The sequence below is a fragment of the Trichosurus vulpecula genome, chromosome 3 (assembly GCF_011100635.1).
Source record: "Trichosurus vulpecula isolate mTriVul1 chromosome 3, mTriVul1.pri, whole genome shotgun sequence".
Lineage (NCBI taxonomy): Eukaryota > Metazoa > Chordata > Mammalia > Diprotodontia > Phalangeridae > Trichosurus > Trichosurus vulpecula.
This window is the reverse complement of record NC_050575.1, coordinates 371,696,244-371,720,111: the sequence shown is the minus strand read 5'-3', so window position 1 is coordinate 371,720,111 and position 23,868 is coordinate 371,696,244.

Below are 23,868 nucleotides of genomic sequence, written 5' to 3'. Positions count from 1 at the left end.
AAATATACATTTTAAAAAATCCCTCTGAGGAACTACCCTACACAAATCAGGTTTGCTAATATAACAGAACAAATTTTGAAGAGGATGTAGGAAAACGTATGCATTGTTCATACAGTTGCAAAGTGATTCAACTGTTCTAGAGAACAAATTGGAATTATGTCCAAAGGGCTATAAAACCAAGCATATCCTTTGGTTTAGAAATACCATTACCTGGTATATAACCCAAACAAATATAAAAAAGGAAAAAGACGTATATGTAGAAAAATTATATATAGCAGGTTTTTTTTATTGTGGCAAAATAATAGAAATTGAGGAGTCGCCTATCTAATGGGGAATGGATGAACAAGTTGTGGTATATGATTGTGATGAAATACAATTATCTTGTAAGAAATGATGAGCAGTGTGCTCTCAGAAAATGAAAAGATTTACATAAGCTGTTGCAATGTGAAATGAGCACAACCAGGATATCACTATACTCCATAACAGCAATATTGTATGATGGTCAACTGTGAATGACTTAGCTATACTCAGCGATGCAATTATCCAAGACAAGTCCAAGTGACTTATGATGAAAACCTGCTATCCACCTCCACATAAAGAAATGTTGGAGTTTGAATGTAGACAAAAGTATCGTTTTAAAAATTTCTTATATTATTCTCATGTTTTTTTAATCTGTATTTTCTTTCACAACCCAGTTATTATGATTATATGTTTCACATCACTGCACAGTGTTTAGCCTTTTGGTGATAATTCCAAATTACTCTATGTAATGCTCAGATCCATTCACAACTCCACTAACAATATATCAGTTTCCCAATTTTCCCCATTACCCTTCCTACATTTGTAATTTTAATTTTCTATCATAGTAGCCAATAGATAGGTTTGAAGTGCTGCTTAGCTGTTTTAAATTACATTTTTCTGTGAATAGTGAGTTAGTGAAAAAATTTCAAATGCTTGGTCATATCTTTTGCCCATGTATCAACTGGGGAATGGCTCTTACTTTTTTTATAAATTTGACACATTTCTCTGCTTATTTGGGAAATGATGCCTTTGTCAGAGGAAAAAAAAAACTTGCTATGAATTTTTTATCACTGCTTTTAGAAATGACTTTGTATTTCCTTCCATTCTATCATCAACTCTGATTTTTTTATTTCATAAAGAAAGCTTGAGAGTCTTGTTTTTTTTTTTTCCTAAAAGCATAACCAAGATGTCAGACTAGGGAAAGCACTCAGCTCAACTTTTCCAACATTACCTTGCAAAGATTTTTAAAATAATACCTCAAATCAAATTCTGGAGTGGCATAGGTAATGAAAAGTAACATTGTGACATTTTTTCCAGACTAAGATAACATAGGAACTCAGAAAAACAATATCTGTCATGTGGGAATGGAGGCTGAAGCCCATGTTAATGACACATCAGTATTGTACCTTTGTGAGGATGACTGAAGGAGCAGCCACCTTGGGAAATTTCAAGCCAGATTTAGTGAGGGGTCTTGGTAATTAGTCAGAAAGAGATTACGGGGTATACCTATGATATCACTGGATGTCGGACAATATGCTGTATGACAACTCCACTATCTGTACTTAGTTCTGGGTCAAAGTTCTAGATCAGAGAGGAGTAATTCCATTCAAGAGGGAATAGGAGCATTGAAGGACAACTATTTGGCAACTTTATTGTCTGTACTCATTTCTGGGCCAAGGTTCCAAGGCTGAGAAGAGTGTTTTCACACAAAAGATCAATGCTGACCTGGCCTGCACTCTGGGTAAAGCTCCTGCTCCCTTCATTTTGCAAATTATACTGCTTCCCATGGCCCCTGATCCCTTGGGTCTGGAAGTAACATTGCTTCAGCTAAACAATGAGAAAATATAACAAAATGTGAAATATATCATTAAAAATCTGACCTGGAAAATAGAATGAGGCTAGATAATTTAAGAATTTTTGTATTACAGCCGAGAATAATTTACTCAGCAAAACAGAATGTAATCCTTTAAGGACAAAATGGATATTTAATGAAGTATGATTCCAAGTGTTCCTGATGAGAATTCCAGAGGTCAATCAAAAATATTTTCAAATACAAGACTCAAGAGACACCTAAAAATGTTAACATGAATGACAAATAGTAAGGAACTCAATAAGGTTAATCTTTTTAAATGGGAAGGTGTTATATGTATCTTATAAATGTTTATCATTATTAGGGCAGTTGGAAGGATCCTACATGGAAAGGATATGGGAGTGAGTTAATTATGGTGTAATTATGTAGAAAAGAAATATATATGTGTAAAAAAGGATACCTTGAGAGAAGAAAGAAAGGAGATAAAAATGGGAAAAATTAACACACATTAAAGACACATGTAAGGAAGAGCTTTCAAAGTGAAGGGAAAATGATTGGGGAGGAGGGCAGGCAATGCTTGAACTGTAATCCTATATAAATTTTTTATAGAAGGAAATATATATATATATATATATATATATATACACGCATATGTATGCATATATGTATAGGTATACATACATGTGTGTATCCAGGTACATAGGTGTGTATATATTCAAAAATTTATGTATTTACATATTCACAGATATTTGTATATTCACACATACATAAGCATTCACATATATGTGTATATGTATGTGTGTACACACTTAATTGGCAAGAGAAAACTTTTTCAAAAAACAGGGAATTGGCAAGGGATGAGGAAAAGAAAACAAATGGGGTTAATAAAAGAGCGCAGGTAAAAGAAGACGGCAATAAAAAAAACAAATTAGACTTTATATGAGAGACAGAATAAAAAGAGAGAGAGAAGGATATATAGAAGAAAACTGGATGAATGGAAATGCACAGTTAGCAATCATAAATGTGATTGTGAAAAAGATGAATTCATCCATGAAGTAGAAGCAATAAGTAAAGTAGATTAGAAACAAGAATTCATCAACATGTTGTTTACAAGAAACAGAGTTGAAACAGAGAGACCCACACAGAGTTAATATAAGGGCCTGGAACAGAATCTACTATGCTTCAGCTGCAGTAAAAAAGGCAGCGGTAACAAACATGATCTCAGACACAGTAAGGGGAAAAACGGACAAAATTAAAAAAAAATGATATAGAGGGAAACTACATCTTGCTGAAAAGGCAGTATAGACAATGATGTAAAATTAATACTAAGAGTGTGTGCACCAAATGGCATACTACTCAAATTTGTAAAGTAAAAGAAAAATGAATTACAGGTGAATGTAGCAAAATCATACTAGTAGGGAGCCTCACTTTCCCTTGTAGAGACAGGTAAATCTAACCATAAAATAAGTGAGAAGTTAAAACAAAATACTGTTGTTGTTTAATCATTTTGCAGTTATATATCACTCCAATATCTTTTTGGGTTTTCTTAGAGCAAAGATACTACACCAGTTTGCCATTTTTTTCTCCAGCTCATTTTACAAATGAGGAAACTGAGGCAAGCAAGGTTAAGTAACTTGCTCAGGGTCACATAACTAATAACTGTCTGAAGCCAGATTTGAATTCCAGAAGAAGCGTCTTCCAGACTCAAAGACTGGAACACTGTCCGCTGGGTCACCTAGATGCCCAAAGAGAAGAATAAAATCTTAGTAAAGTTAGATAAGCCAGACCACTGGAGAAAATTCAAAGAAAATAAGAAAGAAATATGCATTTTTCTCAGAAGTATAAGCCATCTTCACAAAAACTGACCATGTATTACAGCATTAAAAACCTAATAAGGAAATTCAGAACAGCAGAAATATCAGATACATTCTTTTCAGACCATAATGCAACAAGAGTCATGGATATACAGATTTATTTTACTTTATTTTTAATTTATAGAATAAAGTAAGTGTCTCCATAACTTAGTACAATAAAAAAAGGATGATTGCACATGAACTTGGAAATTTACTGTGCACAACTTGCTATTCCTTTTACAAACAATGATACAACAAAATTGTGTGAATTTATTTCTTTGCCTTCTGCCCTAATCCCTACTTCAGAGATGCCTACCATTACACCCAAATACCTATCTATCTTTCTCTTTCTATCTATCTATCTATCTATCTATCTATCTATCTATCTATCTGTCTATATTTATTGTCTATAACTGTGTTTCTTTATCTATATCTATCTATTGCTAGATATCGAGCTATATATGTACATAGATAAAGGAATACATTCAAAATATTAATAAATGCACACCCATACATACAAGCATATGTGTATACGTACATGTATATACACATATATACATATGCACACATACATGTACACACACATATACATATATTATTCTATACATCTATTCAACAGTTCTTTCTGTGGTTTCAGATAGAATCTTTATTCATATATCCTTTATGGTTTATTTGGGTATCTGTAAGAGTCACAAAAATTCATTTACTTAAAGTTGTTTTAAAAACTATATTGCTGTTACTATATACAGTATTCTGTTGCTTCTGATCCATACAGTCTTCATTATTTCATGCAAGTCTTTCCGTATTTTTCTAAACTCACTTAGCTCATCAATTTTTATGGTGCAGTAATTTTCCATCATAATCACATACCACAATCTGGTCAGTCATTCCCCAATTGATGAGTATTCTTGCAATTTCCAGTTTTATTCCACCACAAAGAGAGCTGCCATAAACATAGGATATGTAGGTTCTTTTCTTTTTTCCCTAATTATCTTTGGAAATAGACCAAGTAGTAGTATTACTGGGTCAAAGGGTGCAGACAGTTTAATACCTCTTTGACCATAATTCCACATTGTTCTTGACAATGGTTGGATAATTTTGCAATTCCACCAATAATGAATTAGTGTCCCATTTTTTTCCATATCCTATACAATATTTGTCACTTCCCCCTTTTATTATTTTAGCTAAACTGATAGGTGTAAAATTATATCTCAAGGCTCTTTTAATTTGAATTTCTCTATTCAATAATGATTTAGAGAATTTTAATATGACTATAAATTGTTTTAATTTCTTCATTGGAAAACTGCCTGTTCATATCCTTCAACGATTTCTTAATTGGGGAATGATTCATAATCTTATTGAGTTGACAAAACTATTTTAGATATGAGACCTTTGTTTGATAATCTATTTATTGAAATTTTTTCCCCAATTTTCTGCTTTCCTTCTGATCTTGGCAATATTTATTTTATTTCTCTATATTTTTAATTTAATGTAGTGAAAATAACTTTGCTTTCTATCTCTTGTTTATTCATAAACTCTTCACCTGATATGTAATGTGTTGCATCATCTAATTTTCTTGTAAAATCTCCATTTATATCTAGGTCATGTATCCATTTTGACCTTATATTGGTAAATACTATAAGGTATTAGTATCTGCCTAGTTTCTGCCATAGTGCTTTCCAGTTTTCCCAAAATGTTTTTTTAACCAAATAATGTATTCTTTATCCTAAAATCTTAAGGCTTTCCTCTTGTCAAATACAAGGTTTTTCTGTTTATTTGCTGCTTAAAATTGCATGTCTGTTACATTGATCTACCTTTCTATTTCTTAGCCAATACTAGATAGTTGTGATGATTACCGTCTTATAATACAGTTTAAGTACTGGTACTACTAAACTTTCTTCCTTTACATTTTTTCATTATTTCCTTTGATATTCTTGACTTCCTTGTTTTTTTTCAAAAGAATTTCAATATATTTTTCAAATTCACATTCAAAATTATGATTACTATTTGTGAATTTCTCTACTATTTTTACTCACTATTTTCCTTCTGAGCCCCTCTTTTCACTCTATCCTTGACATCTTATTTTCTCCCTTTACCTTCCTATTCCTTATTTTAACCACCCTTCTAAAAGTTTCTCCTGTATCTATTCACCCTACCCTCCTAATTTTAATCTATATATCTTTCAAAAACTCCATCCCTTACTCTATGCCCCAGTTTTCTCACCTCTCTAGAGGTTCAAAAATCTTCTAATCCTCTTCAGATGTGTATGTTGTTTCTTCTTCAATTCAGATAAGTTAGGTTCCAATATCACTAGCCCCCCATAACCACCTACTTCCTCTCTATTAGTTCTTCCTTTCACACTACATTTTCATGAGATCATTTCTCCTGTTACACTTTTCCTATCCATTTTTTTAGAATCACCTCATCTTATCATCAGCCCCAACCTTTCTTTAAAACTAACTTAGCAATGATCACTGTTTTAACAATACTATTGCTAATAATAATTAATGATTATTAATGTTAGTAACATTTTCCTATCTCATAAGTAAAAAGTTTGACCTTAATCAGTTCCTTATAATTAGTCTTTAACAATTTCCTTAGATTTCTTCTGGATCTTTTATGATGGATATTCCTTCGAGTTTTGCTCTTTTTGTAACAGTCTTTCAGTATGTCAAGTGTCTTTTTTTCCATTCGGGATTATACTCAGCTTTTCTGGGGAAAATTATTTTTGGATACAACCCAAGCTCCTTTGGTCTTTGAAATATAATGTTTCAAGACCTATGGACTTTTAGTGTAGGAGCTGCAAGGTACTGAGAAATTCTTATTGTTTTCTTCACTATTGATTAACAGTTCATCGGAACTTAAATATTATGATCCTAAACAATAAGTGGGTCAAAGAACAAATCATAGAACAATTAATAATTTCATTGGAAAGAAAACAATGACACAACAATTCAAAATTTATAGGATGCAGCTAACATAGTAATTAAATGATATTTTATATTTCTAGATAAATACATAAATAAAAGAGGGGAAGAGCAGATCAGTGAATTTGGCATGCAACTAAAAAAATAAGTAAACAAAATGAGTTAAAAACTAGGAAAAAGGAATAAATAGAAATTCCCAATAAAACACTATATTTCAATTTTTAAAAAAATAGAGAGATATCTAAAATGGAAAGGCAAAGATATGAACTAATAATTGAAGTTAATATTAGGGAAAAGACCAATAAAATACCTAAAATATTTTATTTAAAAAAAAAGGAAAGAGAAAAACCAAATTAGTAATATCAAAAGTGAAAAGATTTAAGTCACCACCAATTAAGATGAAATCAAGCAATTATTAGAAATTATTTTACCCACTTATTTGCCACTAACGGTGACAGGCTAAGTGAAATGAATATTTAAAAAAATATAAACTGTACACATCAACAGAAAAGGAAGTAGAATATTTATTTTATAATTTAATATATAGTTTTCCTTAATTGCATATAAAAACAAATTTTAACATTCATTTTAAAGATTGTGTTCCAAATTTTCTCACTCACTCCCAACCCTCCTCATTGAGAAAGCAAGCAGTTTGATTCAGGTTATACATGGATAATCATGCAAAACATATTTCCATATTAGTCATGTTAAAAAGAAAAGAGATTAACATAAAAGGAAAGAAAAATAAAATGAGGGAAAAACAGGTTTTGATCTGTATTCAGTCTCCATCAGTTATTTCTCTGGGGATAGATACCATTTTTTCATCTTAAGTCCTTCAGAGTGGCATCTCCTCAATTTCCAATTCTTTGCCACGACAAAAGAGTTGCTATAAATATTTCGGCATAGTTCCAAAATTGCTCTACATAGTGGTTAACTCAGTTCACAACTCTACTGTGCATTAGTGTCTCAGTTTTCCTGCATCTCTTCCAACATTCATCATTCTCCTTTACTCTCCTATTAGCCAAACTAATAAGTGTAAAGTAGGTTTTATATACCTTGGTATTTAATTACTTCAGTATTATTTTAATTTGCATTTCGCAAATCAATGGTAATTCAGAACATTTTTATATGGCTATACATAGCTTTTATTATTTCATCAAAAAGTGGCTTCTCATATTTTCTCATCATTTGTCAATTGGCAAATGGCTCTTATTCTTATAAGTTTGACTCATTTCTCTACATATTTGAGAGATGACACCTTTATTACAGAAACTTCCTTCAAAGTTTTTTCACAGTTATGATTGCTGTCTGTATTTCCTCCCATCCTATTTCCCACCCTGTTTATTCTATTCTTTCTCCTTTCACCCTTTCCCTCCTCAAAAGTGTTTTACTTCTGACAATTGCCTCCCCCAATCCACCCTCCCTTCTATGAGCACTCTCTCTCTTTTATCTCCTCCCTCTTATACTTTACTGGAGGGCAAGGTAGTTTTCTATACCCAATTGAATGTATATGTTATTCTCTTACAGCCAATTCTGATAAGAGTAAGGTTCAAGCATTCCACGCCACCTCCCCCAACTTCCCCTTTGTGATAATAGCTCTTTCTTTTCTCTTTTATGTGAGTTACTTTACTCCATTCTACTTCTCCCTTTACCTTTATCTTGATGATTACTCTTTCCCATCCCTACATTTTATTTTTTTTTTTAAATTTATTTTTAGTTTACCACACACGGTTCTACATAGTTTTGAGTTCCAGTTTTTCTCCCCTCCCTCCCCCCTCCCTCCCCAAGACGGCATGAAGTCTCATATAACTGTCATGTATAACTTCGCATTGAATTAATTTATGCTCTAGTCAAGTCGTGGAGAAGAATTTTGACCAATGGAATGAATCATGAGAAAGAAGAAACAGAACCAAAAAAAAAACAAAAAAAAAAACCCAAAACCAAAAACAAAAGAGAAGCAGAAAAGGCGAGCATGTAGTAGTGTGCCTCAGTCTGTATTCAAACTTCGCAGTTCTTTCTCTGAATGAAGATAGCATTCTCCATCGTGAGTCCCCTGGAGTTGTCCTTGCCCCTTTAGGTTGCTGAGAGAAGCGCAGTATGTCAGGGTTGGTCCTCACGGAATCCACATATCTGTGGCTGTGCACAACGTTCTCCTGGCTCTGCTCCGCTCACTCAGCATTATGTCGTGTAGGTTTTTCCAGGTTGTTATGAAGTCTGCATCATCCCCATTTCTTATGGCACAATAGTATTCCATCACCTTCATATACCACAGCTTGTTCAGCCATTCCCCAATTGATGGGCATCCCTTTGCTTTCCAATTCTTGGCTACCACAAAGAGAGCTGCTATAAATATTCTTGTACATATGGGTCCTTTTCCCGCTTGCGTGATTTCTTTGGGATACAACCCTAGAAGTGGTATTACTGGGTCAAAGGGTATGAACATTTCTATAGCCCTTTGGGCATAGTTCCACACCGCCCTCCAAAATGGCTGGATCAGCTCGCAACTCCACCAGCAATGCAACAATGTTCCAATTTCCCCACATCCTTTCCAGCATTTATCATTCTCCTGATTTGTTATTTTAGCCAATCTGACAGGAGAGATGTGGTATCTAAGAGTTGTTTTGATTTGCATTTCTCTAATCAGCAGCGATCCAGAGCATTTTTCCATATGCCTGTAGATAGCTTTAATTTCTTCCTCTGAAAACTGCCTGTTCATATCCTTTGACCATTTCTCAATTGGGGAATGGCTTGTATTCCTATATATTTGGCTTAGCTCCCTGTATATTTTAGAAATGAGGCCTTTATCAGAGATACTAGTTGCAAAGATTTTCTCCCAATTTTCTGCTTCCCTCCTAATTCTTGTTGCATTGGCTTTTTTTGTACAAAAACATTTCAATTTGACATAATCAAAATTATCCACTTTGCATTTTGTAATGCTCTCTATCTCTTGTTGGGTCATGAATTCTTTACTTTTCCACAAATCTGATAAGTAAACTATTCCTTGCTTTCCCAAATTACTTAGAGTATCAACTTTTACTCCTAAATCATGAGCCCATTTTGACTTTATTTTGGTATATGGTGTAAGATATTGGTCTATGCCCAGTTTTTGCCCTACCATTTTCCAATTTTCCCAACAGTTTTTGTGAAATAGTGAATTATTAGCCCAGAAACTGGCTTCTTTGGGTTTATCAAAGAGTAGATTGCTAAACTTGTTGATTTCACCTACTTGTGTACCTATCCTATACCACTGATCCACACCCCTGTTTCTTAACCAGTACCAGGCTGTTTTGATGACTGCTGCTGTGTAGTACAGTTTGATATCTGGTGTGGCTAAACCACCATCCCTAGCATGTCTTTTCATTAATATCCTAGATACTCTAGACCTCTTGTTTTTCCAAATGAATTTTGTTATTATTTTGTCCAGCTCAGTAAAAAAAAAAAAAATTTGGTAGTTCGATTGGTATGGCACTGAATAGATAGATTAATTTAGGTAGAATTGTCATTTTTATTATATTAGCTCGGCCTAACCATGAGCAACTGATATTTCTCCATTATTTAGATCTGATTTTATTCGCGTGAAAAGTGTTTCATAGTTATGTTCATATAGGCCCTGGGTTTGTCTTGGCAAATAGACTCCCAAATATTTTATAGTGCCTTCAGTAACTTTGAATGGAATTTCTCTTTCTATCTCTTGCTGTTGGGCTTTGTCAGTAATGTATAGGAATGCTGAGGATTTATGTGGGTTTATTTTATATCCTGCAACTTTGCTAAAGTTGTTTATTATTTCAAGTAGTTTTTTACTTGATTCTCTAGGATTCTCTAGATAAATCATCATATCATCTGCAAAAAGTGATAATTTAGTTTCTTCTTTTCCTATTCTAATTCCTTCAATTTCTTTTTCTTCTCTTATTGCTACAGCTAATGTTTCTAGAACCAAATTGAATAATAGGGGTGATAATGGACATCCTTGTTTCACCCCTGATCTTATTGGGAATGCATCTAGTTTATCCCCATTACAAATAATGCTTGTTGATGGTTTTAGGTAGATGCTATTTATAATTTTGAGGAAGGTTCCCCTTATTCCTATGCTTTCTAGTGTTTTTAATAGGAATGGGTGTTGTACTTTGTCAAAGGCTTTTTCTGCGTCTATTGAGATGATCATATGATTTTTGCTAGTTTTCTTGTTGATATGATCAATTATGCTAATAGTTTTCCTAATATTGAACCAGCCTTGCATTCCTGGAATAAATCCTACCTGGTCATGGTGTATTATTCTCGTAATGAGTTGCTGCAATCTTTTTGCTAATATTTTATTTAAAATTTTTGCATCAATATTCATTAGAGAAATTGGTCTATAATTTTCTTTCTCTGTTTTAACTCTACCTGGTTTAGGTATTAGTACCATATTTGTGTCATAAAAAGAATTTGGTAGGACTCCTTCTTCCCCTATTTTCCCAAATAGTCTGCAAAGTATTGGAATTAGTTGTTCTTTAAATGTTTGATAGAATTCACATGTAAAACCATCTGGCCCTGGAGATTTTTTCCTAGGGAGTTCGTTGATGGCCTGCTCAATTTCTTTTTCTGATATGGGGTCATTAAGAAATTTCACTTCCTTCTCTGTTAGTCTGGGCAGTTTATGTTTTTGTAGATATTCATCCATATCTCTAAGGTTGTCAAATTTATGGGCATACAGTTGGGCAAAATAATTCCTAATTATTGTTTTGATTTCCTCTTCATTAGAGGTGACCTCACCTTTTTCATTTTTTATACTGGTAATTTGATTTCTTCTTTCTTTTTTTTAATCAAATTGGCCAAAGGTTTGTCAATTTTATTGGTTTTTTCATAAAACCAGCTCTTTGTTTTATTTATTAATTCAATAGTTTTCTTGGTTTCAATTTTATTAATCTCTCCTTTGATTTTCAGTATTTCTAATTTGGTATTTAATTGGGGGTTTTCAATTTGCTCTTTTTCTAGCTTTTTCAGCTGTATGCCCATATCATTGATCTCCTCTTTCCCTATTTTATTCATGTAGGCATTTAGAGATATAAAACTTCCCCTAAGAACAGCTTTTGCTGCATCCCATAAGTTTTGGTATGTTGTTTCATTATTGTCATTCTCTTGAATGAAATTATTGATTGTTTCTCTGATTTGATCTTTGGCCCACTCACTCTTTAGAATTAAATTATTTAGTTTCCAATTAGTTTTTAGCTTATTTTTCCATGGTGCTTTATTAAAAATGATTCTTATTGCATCATGATCTGAAAAGGATGCATTGACTACTTCTGCTTTTCTGCACTGGATTGTGAGGTTTTTATGCCCAAGTACATGGTCAATTTTTGAGTATGTGCCATGTACTTTTGAGAAGAAAGTATATTCCTTTTTATCCCCATTCAGTTTTCTCCAGAGGTCTATCATATGTGCCTTTTCTAAAATTCTGTTTACCTCCTTAACTTTTTTCTTATTTATTTTGAGGTTAGATTTATCAAGTTCAGAAAGGGGGAGGTTGAGGTCTCCCAATATTATAGTTTTGCTGTCTATTTCTTCCTGTAACTCCCTTAACCTCTCCTCTAAGAATTTGTATGCCTTACCACTTGGTGCATATATGTTAAGCAATGATATTGCTTCATTGTTTATGGTGCCTTTTAGCAGGATATAATGTCCTTCCTTATCTCTTCTAATTAGATCTATCTTTACTTTTGCTTTGTCTGAGATTAGGATTGCTACACCTGCTTTTTTTACTTTAGCTGAGGCACAATATATTTTACTCCAGCCTTTTACCTTAACCCTATGTGTATCCCCCTGTTTCAGATGTGTTTCTTGTAAACAGCATATTGTAGGATTATGGTTTTTAATCCATTCTGCTATCTGCTTCTGTTTTGTGAGAATGTTCATCCCCTGCACGTTCAGGGTTATGATTTCTATCTGTGTCTTTTTCTCCATCCTAATTCCCCCTGTTTATGCTTTTATTTCTCCCTTTCCCCTTCTCCTCCCCAACAAAGTTTTGCTTTTGACCGCCGCTTTCCTCAGTTAACCCTCCCTCTTTATTCCCCTCCCTTATCTAACCGTTACCCACTTGCTACTTCTCCTCTTCCTTCTGCCCTCCCCCCTCCCTTTTTCCCCCCTTTCCCTCCCACTTCCCGTAGGACAAGTTAGATTTCTAAACTTATCAGAGTATGTTATTCCCTTCTTGAACTAGATCAGATGACAGTAAAGCTCAAATACTGCTCTTCTCCCTCCCTTCTTTCCCTCTACTATAATATGTTTTTTTGCCACTTCCTTTGGTGTAATTTACCCTTTTCTACAACCTTCTTACCACTTCCCTCATAGCCCTCCCTTTATATCTCTTATTTATATTTTATATCTTTACATCAGTTAATTTATACAGGCATTCACAACCTATGTATATCCCTTTCATTTGTCACAATAGTTGTACCATTCACAAGAATGACTTATATATGTATATGTATATATATATACATAAAAAACATACATAAGATGATATAATCCCACATAAAGATGTAAACAACCTAAGCTTATTGGTTAATGAAGTTTGTGGGGTTTTTCCCCCGGTTACCTTTTTATGTCTCTCTTGAGGTTTGTATTTGGAGATCAAATTTTCCATTGAGTTCTGGCCTTTTCATCAGGAAGGTCTGGAATTCCCTTATTTCATTGAATGTCCATCGCCTTGCCTGGAAAATTATGCTTAGTTTTGCTGGGTAGTTGATCCTTGGTTGTAGTCCCAACTCCTTTGCCCTTCGGAATATCATATTCCAATTTCTCCTGTCTTTTAATGTGGAAGCTGAGAGATCCTGCGTGATCCTGACTGTAGTTCCACGATATTTGAATTGCTTCTTTTTGGCTGCTTGCAGTATTTTCTCCTTAAGTTTATAGCTCTGAAATTTGGCTATAATATTTCTTGGTGTTTTCAGTTTGGGATCTCTTTCAGGGGGTGATTGGTGAATTCTTTCAATGACTATTTTGCCCTCTGGTTCTAGGACCTCTGGGCAGTTGTCTTTGATAATTTCTTCGAAGATACTGTCAAGGCTCCTTTTTTCATCGTGGATTTCCGGTAGACCAATAACTCTCAAATTGTCTCTCCTGGATCTATTTTCCAGGTCAGTTGTTTTGCCAATCAGATATTTCACATTTTTTTCTATTTTTTCATTCTTTACATTTTGTTTTATTACTTCTTGATGCCTCATAGATTCATTAGCTTCCACTTGCTCAAGTCTAATTTTAAATGAGTTAGTGTTTACATTTTGCTTTTGAGCCTCCATTTTCAATTGGTTGATTTCACCTCTCAGGGTGTCCTTTTCTCTCTCTAGATTCTGAATCTCCATAGCCATTTCGCCAATCTTATTCTTTAGGGACTTGATTTCGTCAGTGGATTTTTTCTCCCTTTTTTCCATTTTTTCCATATTTTCTTTTAGCTCCCTAATTTGGTTTTTAAAATCCTCTTTTAGCTCCTCCAGCAGTGCTTTTTGGGCTGGAGACCAGATCATATTAGCTTTTGAGGTATCTGATGTATCTACCGTGTCATTGCTATCTTCTTCTAAGTCGATATTTTGATCCTGCCTGTCTCCATAAAAAGAATCTATTGTCCTCGGTTTTTTTGTGTTCTTCTTCATGTTGGATTGCCTTTTGCTGGCGTTAGAACGAATTTCTATCTGTGAGTCTCAGGGCTTTCTGTCCCAGCTTTCTTATTCTGGGGGTTGTGAGTCTAAAATTATAACCTTCAGTTTCCTGAGGTGTGGGGGAGGGGTCTGGCTCCCTGGCGTCTCACTCCCTATGGGTGCTCTCCAGCACTTGCTTTTCAGCAATGGTCTCAGCTGTTTGTTGTTTGAGCTGATGACTGGCGCTTCCCCTGGGGGAGCAAGGTTACGTCTGGGCTCCTGGCTTGGCCCCCTGCCGACTCTTCCCCTCTGGGACTAATGAGCTTCTAGTATTTGTCCTGTGAAGCCCCGCTACTCTCTCCTCTGTTTCAGTTTTTTTTTTTTCCCGAGGAATTCTCTGGGTGAGGGGGGGAGGGGTTAGAGCCGCTTACCTAGCCATTGAGTCTTCCGGAAGTTCAAGAGGCCGAGATCCTGGGTTTTGCAAGCGTCAGAACTGGGTGTTTTCGCGGCTGTTGGCGTTGCGCTGCCTCTCGTCGCTCCCAGAGACTGCCGTCCTGTGTTGGGAGGCCTGGGGATCTCTGCCGGTTTCGGGCGCCCAGCTTTCTCCCAGCTCGTCTCCCACGTGGATTTCCTGGCCGGCCGCTTCCGCCTTGGTCTGGAGCAGCTCCGCACCGAGCACTCTCCGCGCCTGCAGGTTCGTTCCTCTGGCCTTTCAGACTCTCCCGGCTCGGAAATTTGCCCCACGCAGACTGCTCGCGGTTTCTGACTCTCTCAAATCTGCTCAAATTCACTTTTTTATGGGAATCTGACAGACCTTGTGAGAGAGCTCCGGTAAGAGGCTGCCTTCATGCGGCCATCTTGGCTCCGCCCCCCCTACATTTTATTTTTTAAAGATATCTCATATTCAACTCACACTTGTACCCTCTTTCCATGCATACTCCTTCTAACTGACCTAAAAATGAGAATGTTATTAAGAGCTATAAGTATCATCTTCCCATGTAGGAATGTAAAACATTTAACATGATTACGTTCCTTATGATTTCTCTTTCCTGTTTACCTTTTTATGCCTCTCGAGTCTTGCAATTGAAAGTCAAATTTTCCAGTAGTCAACAACTGTAGCAATCTACTCTTTGATAAACCCAACGAATCCTGCTTCAGGGCTAAGAATTCATTATTTCACAAAAACTGCTTGGAAAATTGGAAAATGTTAGGGCAGAAACTGGGCACAGACCAATATCTTACACCGTATATCAAAATAAAGTCAAAATGGATTCATGATTTAGGAATAAAGTCTGATACTATAAACAATTTGGCAGAGCAAGGAATAGTTTACCTATCAGATTTATGGAAAAGAAAAGAATTCATGACACAATAAGAGATAGCAAGCATTACAAAATGCAAAATGGATAATTTTGATTATGGTAAATTGAAAATTTTTGTATAAAAAGCCAATGCAACAAAGGTTAGGTAAGAAGCAGAAAATTGGGAGAAAATCTTTACAACCAGTGTCTCTGATAAAGGCCTCATCTCTAAAATATATAGGGAACTGAGCCAATTTTTTTTAGGAATACAAGTCATTCCCCAATTGAAAAATTGTAAAAAGATATGAACGGGCAGTTTTCAGAGGAACAAATTAAAGATATCTATAGACATATGAAAAAATGCTCTAAATTACTACTGATTAAAGAAATGAAAATCAAAACAACTCTTAGGTACCACATTTCTCTGGTCAGATTGGCTAACTTGACAAAACAGGAAAATGATAAATGTTGGAGAGGATGTGGGAAAATTGGAACACTGTTATGTTGTTGGAGTTGTGAAATGATCCAGGCATTCTGGAGAGCAATTTGGAACTATGCCCAAAGGGCTATAAAAATGTACATACCCTTTGATCCAACAATACCACTTCTAGGACTGCATCCCAAAGAGATCATACAAGTTGGAAAGGGAACCATATGTACAAAAATATTTATTGCAGCTCTTTTTGTGGTAGCAAAGAAAATTGGAAATCAAAGGAATGCCCATCAATTGGGGAATGGCTAAACAAGTCATGGTATATGAATGTAATGGAATACTATTGTGTTACAAGAAATGGGGAAGATATGGACTTTATAATAACATGAAAAAACCTACATGATATAATGGTGACTGAGCAGAGTAGTACCAGGAGAATATTGTACACAACCACAGATATACTGATTCTGTTATGACTAACCTTGATAGACTTGGCTCTTCTCAGCAGCACAAGGTTCAAAGACAATCCCAGAGGACTCATGATGGAGAGAGCTATCTATATCCAGAGAAAGAACTATGGAGTCAGAATGCAGACTGAGGCAAATTATTTGCTCTCTTTTTTTCTTCTTTTTTTGAACTCAAAATCATGTGGAACTGAGTGCTGTAAACTAAAGATAAAAGAATAATCTTAATTTTAAATAGTTAAATTTTCTATTCAGCACTCCTCTTTTCATAAGAAATGCTTGAAAGTCCTCTATTTCATTAAACATCCACTTTTTTCATCCTGAAGGCTTTTGCTCAGTTTTGGTGGGTAGGTGATTCTTGATTGTAATCCTAGCTCCTTTGCCCATGAGAATATCATATTCCAAGTATTATGATCCTCTAGTATAGAAACTGCTAAATTGTGCAGTCCTGATAGTATCTTCATGATCATGGAATTGTTTCTTTTTGGTTGCTTGCAATATTCTCTCCCTAACTTGGGAGCTCTGGAAATTGGCTATGATATTCCTGGGAGTTTTCACAGGATCTCTTTCAGGAGGTGATTGGCATATTGCTTCCATTTCTATATTAAACTCTGTTTCTAGAAAATCAGGATTATTTCCTCAATAATTTCTTGAAAGATGATGTGTAGGCTTACTTTTTGATCAAGCTTTTAGGAAGTCTAATAATTTTTAAATTATCTCTCCTGGTATTTTCCAAATCAGTTGTTTTTTTTTTTTATTTTTCAATGAGACAATTCACATTTTCTTCTATGTTTTGCTCTTTTGGTTTTGATTTATTGTTTCTTGATTTCTCATAAAGTCATTAGATTTGATTTGCTCAATTATAATTTTTATGTATTTTTTTCTTCAGTTAGCTTTTTTGCCTTCTTTTCCATTTGACCAATTTTCCTTTTTAAAGAATTTTTTCTTCAGTGAAATTTTGTGCCATTTTTATTACAAAAATTGGTTTTGATACCTAAACCAGGCAGAATGAAACAAAGAAAGAAAATTATAGACCAATTTCTTTAAGTTATATCAATGAAAAAAACAACAAAATAATATCAGGGAGTTTATAGAAATATATCACTATCATGCACTATAACAAGGTGGGATGTGTATATGGAATTTTAGGCTTGTTCAGCACTAGGGAAACTATCAGTATAATTGACCATATCAATAACAAAAGCAATATAAATGACATTGTCATATAAACAGATGCAGAAAAAGCCTTTGACACAATATAACACCCATCAATTTTAAAAATACCAGAAATTATAGAAATCAATGTGTTCTTTCTTAAAACGAAGATAAGTGTCTATTAAAACCAAGAGCTAATAATATCTGCTAAGTAATGATATCTATTATCACCACCAATGTTCAAATTTGTCCAGAAGCGTTAGCTATAAAAATAAGACAAGAAAAAGAAAATGAAGAAATGAAAAGAGGCAGTGAAAAAAATAACCTATCACCCTTTGCAGATTTTATGATAGTATACTAAGAGAGCTCTAGACAATCAGCTAAAACCTTGTTGAAACAATTAAAAACTTCAGCAAAGTTGCAGGATATAAAACAAACCCATTTAAATCATCTGCAATTCTTTATACTATCAAAAATTGCAGCACAAAGAGATGGTAAGAGAAATTCCATTTAAAATTACTGCATATAATATGAAATACTTGGCAATTGACCTGCCAAGTCAAATCCAAGGATTATATGAATGATATTTAAAAATAATTTTTCAAAAAATAACCTAGATCTAAAGAACTAAAGAAATATTAATAGTTCATGGGTAGGCCAAGCCAATATAATAAAAATTAAAATTCTGCTTTAGTTAATTTATTTATTGGGTGTCATACATATTAAACCACTAGATAATTCTTTTATTGAGCAGAAAAAAAATAACAAAATTCATCCTGAAAAACAAAATATCAATAATATCAAGGGGATCCATGAAAAATGTTAATGTAGGTGATATTGCAGTACCAGGCTTTAAATTAAATTCTAAAGAGGTATTCATTAAAAATAATGGTTAATAAATTGATTTTTTTGTCAATGGGATAGATTAGGTTCACACAGAATAAAAAATAGTACATTATCATAGAAATGTAGTGCTTGAGAAACCAAAAGATCCACTGATTTGGGGTAAGAACTCACCACTTGACAAAAATTCTGTGAAAACTGGAACACAGGTTGGCATTAACTAGGCTAGCTGCCCACTAGATGCATCAGTGGATAGATCACTAGGCCTAAAATCAGGAAGTACCTGAGTTGAAATCCAGCCTCAAATACTTACTACGTCTGTAACGATGGGCAAGTCACTTGATCACAATTTTCCTTAATCAACTGGAGAAGGAAATGCCAAACCAATCCAGTACCTTTGCCAATCAAACCCCATGGGTAGTATGGTCCATAGGGTCATGATGAGTTGGACATGACTGAAGAACAACATGCAGTGAACAACATCTCACACATTATACTAAAATAAAGTAAATACATGATTTACACATGAAAACTGGCATTCTAGGTAAATTAGGGGAGCATGGAAAAATGTACTTGTCAGATTTTTGTCTAAGGGAAGAGTTTATGACCAAACAAAAGATAAAGAGGATCCCAGGAAGTACAATAGATAATTTTGATTACACAAAATTATTTTTTTTTTCACAAACAAAACCAAAGGAGCCAAAATTAGAAGGAAAACAGGAAATTAAGGGGAAAATTCACAATAATTTTCTCTGATAAAGGCCTCATTTATAAATATGTAGTGAACTGAGGTAAATTCATAAAAATAGCAACCATTCCCCAATTGCTAAAATGGCAAAGGATATGAATGGGCAATTTTCAGAAGGAAAAAATTAAAGCTATCAGCATTTGCATGAAAAATGCTGGAAATCACTACTGATTAGAGAAATGCACATTAAAAGAATTCTGACATACTACCTCAAAAATATCAGACTGTATAATATGACAGAAGAGAAAATGACAAAGACTGGAGGGGATGTGGAAAAATTGGGACATTAATGCACTGTTCATGGAGTTGGGAAATGATTGAATCTTTCTAGAGAGCAATTTGCAACAATACTTAAAAATTCTATATGACTGTGCATACCTTTTGACCCAGAAATACTACTACCACTACGAGATCTATATTCCAAAGAGATCATAGAAAAGGCAAAAGAAACTATTTGTACAAAACAATCTACGGTTGCTTTTTAAAGAATTGGAAATTGAGGGGATGTCCATCAATTCAGGAATTTCTAAAAAAACACGTGGTGCATTATTTTGATGGAATACTATTGTGGTCTAGAAAATGATGAGTAGGATGGTTTCAGAAAATCTTGTGAAGATTTGAACTGATGCAAAATGGGCAGAACCGCAAGAACATTGTACATACTAAGGAAAATATTTTAAGGATGATCAACTGTAAAAGATTTAGCTACTGTGATTAAAACAATGATGTAAGACAATTCTGAAGGACCAATGATGAAAAATTCTGTCTACTCCAGAGAGAGAACTAGCGAAATGTAAATACATATTAAAACACACTTTTTCAATTTATTCTTATTCTTTTCTGCAACATGGGTAATGTTTTGCATGATTTCACATGTATAATTTATATAATATTGCTTGCTTTCTCAGTACATAGGGAAGTTCCAGGAGGAAGGTAGGGAATTCAGAAATATTTTTATGTTAATATTAATAAAATAATACATTTATTAAAAATAAAGGTATAATAGTAGAACCTTTTCATAAAATAGTGTTACTAGTTTAAAAAAAGGTTTCTTTTAAGCTACTACAAATTGTTTACAGCTCTAATAGCAACGAAGTATCTTGTTTCTCTAGGCAAATGTCCAAGATTAATATCTTTTCCTAGAACTTTTCATATTAAAAAAAATTTGTTGTATGTGAAATGGTATAATATTTTTATTTCATATTTCTCTGAATATAAATGATTTTAAAAATTGTTCAGGTGTAGATAAATTACATTATTTGAATGAATCATAATTTTGAAGAAATATATTTATATTTACATTTAGATTTTGAATGTCAGATTTTTATCAAAATTACTTAATATTAAAATTAATCCTATTCATATTTGATTTCATGCAATTCAAAGACTCTGTTTTAATCTGTTATGGTCATATCTGTTATATCTGTGATAATGAATTCATTTGCTGTCCACAAAAGTGAATAATATGAATTTCTATTCTCTCCTCTACAATAATCTTCCTTTTAAAATGATTTTACTTGTAAAATGTATTTCATAAATCCATTTTGAAGATTAAGTATGTAAAATACATACATAAACAGTAGTACGCATACCAAACATATATGTTTACCACATATAAAAGGCATATGTATATACACATATATGCATGCGTGTTTATGTGTATATATACATGTTATGTGACTTAAATGCATTTACCCCAATTATATTACTTTTATTCATTATTCCTATTAACAGAGAGAACTTTCAAAATGCTCTGTTTTTTTAACATAAAGATCATTAACCTGATCTTTAATTTTTTCTGCGAACTGTTTTAACTAGTCAGCTCAAATGCTTTGATTAGAATCTGAAACTTTTTTAAATTTGACATTATTCTTTTTATCATGCAGATTATTCTCTTGGTTTCCCTCATTTTCTTCTGTATTTATGTAAAATTTTCCTTTATGTTCCTATATCAAATTTGTTCTTACATCTTCCAACTGATAGCCGCCCATACATATTTTTAGTGTTTATTTATTTAATTAGTTATTTGATTATTGCTATTAGAAAATGTGTTGCTTTACATGTGGTTTTGATGAGTTGTCAGCTTTGCATAAAGGAAAGAGCTGATATCAAAGTCAGGAAGACAGGCATTCCAGTCTCATCTAAAACAAATATTGGGTGTTTTCCCCTCAGCAAAACACTTAAGCACTTTTAGGTAGAGGACTTTCCTTACTTGGGTGTTCCCTGTACTAAATATTAAACAAGTTCAAACTCTCTCCCTATCCTCATTGACAATACCCTAGGTCTTGAATAACAACAACAATAAATACTTATTATGTACTTTTATTATGTGCATCTTACAATTGCTATCTGATTTGATCCTCAGACCAACCATGGGAGGTAGATGCTATTATTATCCCTATTTTACAGATGAAGAAACTGAAGCAATCTGAATCTGAATCTGAAGCAATATTTTAACCCATGTATTTCTGACTCCAAGTTCAGCACTCTGTCCTCTCCACCACCTAACTACCTAATTGGCATAAGCTTGGAAAGCCTATTATGATCTCTCTTCACAATGAAACATTTATAGATGACTTCAGAGGAAGATTGTAAAATCTCAGATTTAGAGATGGATGGGTCCTGAGGGTCATCTTGTCTGATCTTCTGGTTTTATAGATAAAGAAGGTTATGAATTTCAGAGATTCTTAGGCTAAAAGAATTGGAAGACATTAGAGGTCCCATAACCCATCTTCTGTCCACTATCGAAATGCCCTCTCACCTTTTAATGAATTAGTGATGTTAGAAGCAATTAAATCAAAACTGGAAAAGAACGATGACTCTTCTTATTTACTCATTGTTTGTTTCCGAGTAACTTGAATATGCCTTCTTGTTAGGTTCACCTAATTGCATTCTTTCTTTAAATCTCATTTAAACTTCCTATCACAGTCTTCCTACCCATTTCTTAAATGAGTTAACTTCTTTTTGTGTCTTATATGCTAAGTTCCAAATGCCAGAGATGTGAGCAAATGGAAGAAAGTCTTCTGTCACTGAGTAGAAGGATGGATAAATGACCCCTCAAATTCCCTCCAAGAATTACACTCCCCTTTTTCCTTGGTAGATTCACCTTGAAATTAGACTTGGTTATTAAATTAGCAGTGAAGATGAGTTTAAAACTTTCAAAATCTCATATCAAAGATAATGCTTCAATATCTCATTGAACTCTATAATATAATGACTTAAAGTCATAACGTTTAGAGCTGAAAAAGCCCTTGTATATAATCTAGTCTAATCAACTCATTTTAGAAAAAAAGAAATTAAGGCTCAGAAGTTGGGAGAGGTTTACTCAAGTTTGTCTGACTATGAGCCCAGGAATAATTCCCCTTGACCAATGGTGTCAAACTCAAATTGAAACATATTATTACAAGTCACATGTTGGCTCTGAAAACCAGATTTTAACATAATCTATGTCATATAATATTTAACTATGTTTTTATTAAATATATCTAAATCATATTTTAATCAGTTTAGATTAGGTTGCCTCTCCAGGGTTTTACAGGGCTGTGAATTTGACAACTCTGTAATACACCATCTATATAAACAGGAAAGAACAATATAGAGTGTTCCTTTTGCTCACTGAAAGGGAATTGAAATTATTACTATTTGAAATATTGCTAAAAGTATGTAATAAGTACTCTGATATCCTTTGTCTACCATGTAATTCATGTTTCCCAATGCTATATAATTAATGTTCTTTCAATATGGATCTAATCACATCAATTTTTACTTAAAATTTTCAGTTTTTTTATGTTTTAATGAGTAAAGTTTAAAATTCTCATTTTAATATTCCACACCCTCTACAATATACCACATTTTGTCTTTCTAGTCATATGGTATACTGTTCTGCTCAATATATGCCATGATCTAGACTAAATGGAATTCTGACTTTATCCCTTGTATTCCCAGAGCTTAGCTACCACTGAATCTTTGTTTACAATTTTCCATATACCCAAGTGTATTCTTTGTAATTGTAATTTGTAATTAAAAGTTGTAATTACAGAAATATGACAGTAATTATAATGAATATATGTATGTATGCATATGAGTATGTGTGCATATATATATATGTATGCACATACATATAATGGTTTTAATGTACTTTATGCACATTACCTCATTTGAGCCCCACACCATCCTGTAAAGTATGTATTAAATCTATATTATTCTCATTTTGCACAAATAATATATAGAATAAGTAAAAGGTAATTTCAGCAGATATGAGTGGGCACTTGGAATTTTCAGAAATAAAGACCTCAAGGAGGCAGTAACATTTGAGCTATGCTTTGAAGGAAACTAGGGAAACCAAGATTGAGTGTGCCTAGGGAGTGAATTCCATGGTGGGAGGAAACTGTATAAAGACATATAGGTGAAACATGAAATTCCAGAAGAAGCAAGAAGGAGGCCATTGTCAGTGGCTGAACCACAAAGTACATGAATAAGAAAAATGTGTTATATTGCTACATGTGGGAAGATAGACTGGAGGTAGATTATGAAAAGATTTACATATTATGTAGAAGAGTTTGTATTTGATCTTGCAGGAAATGGGGGTATAGGATCTTCACTAGGGAAGTGTTCTTCTCAGATTTGTGCTTTAGGAATAATAATCTGAAAGCTATTGGGCCAATAAAATATAAAATGTTAAAACATGAGGTCAGGAGACT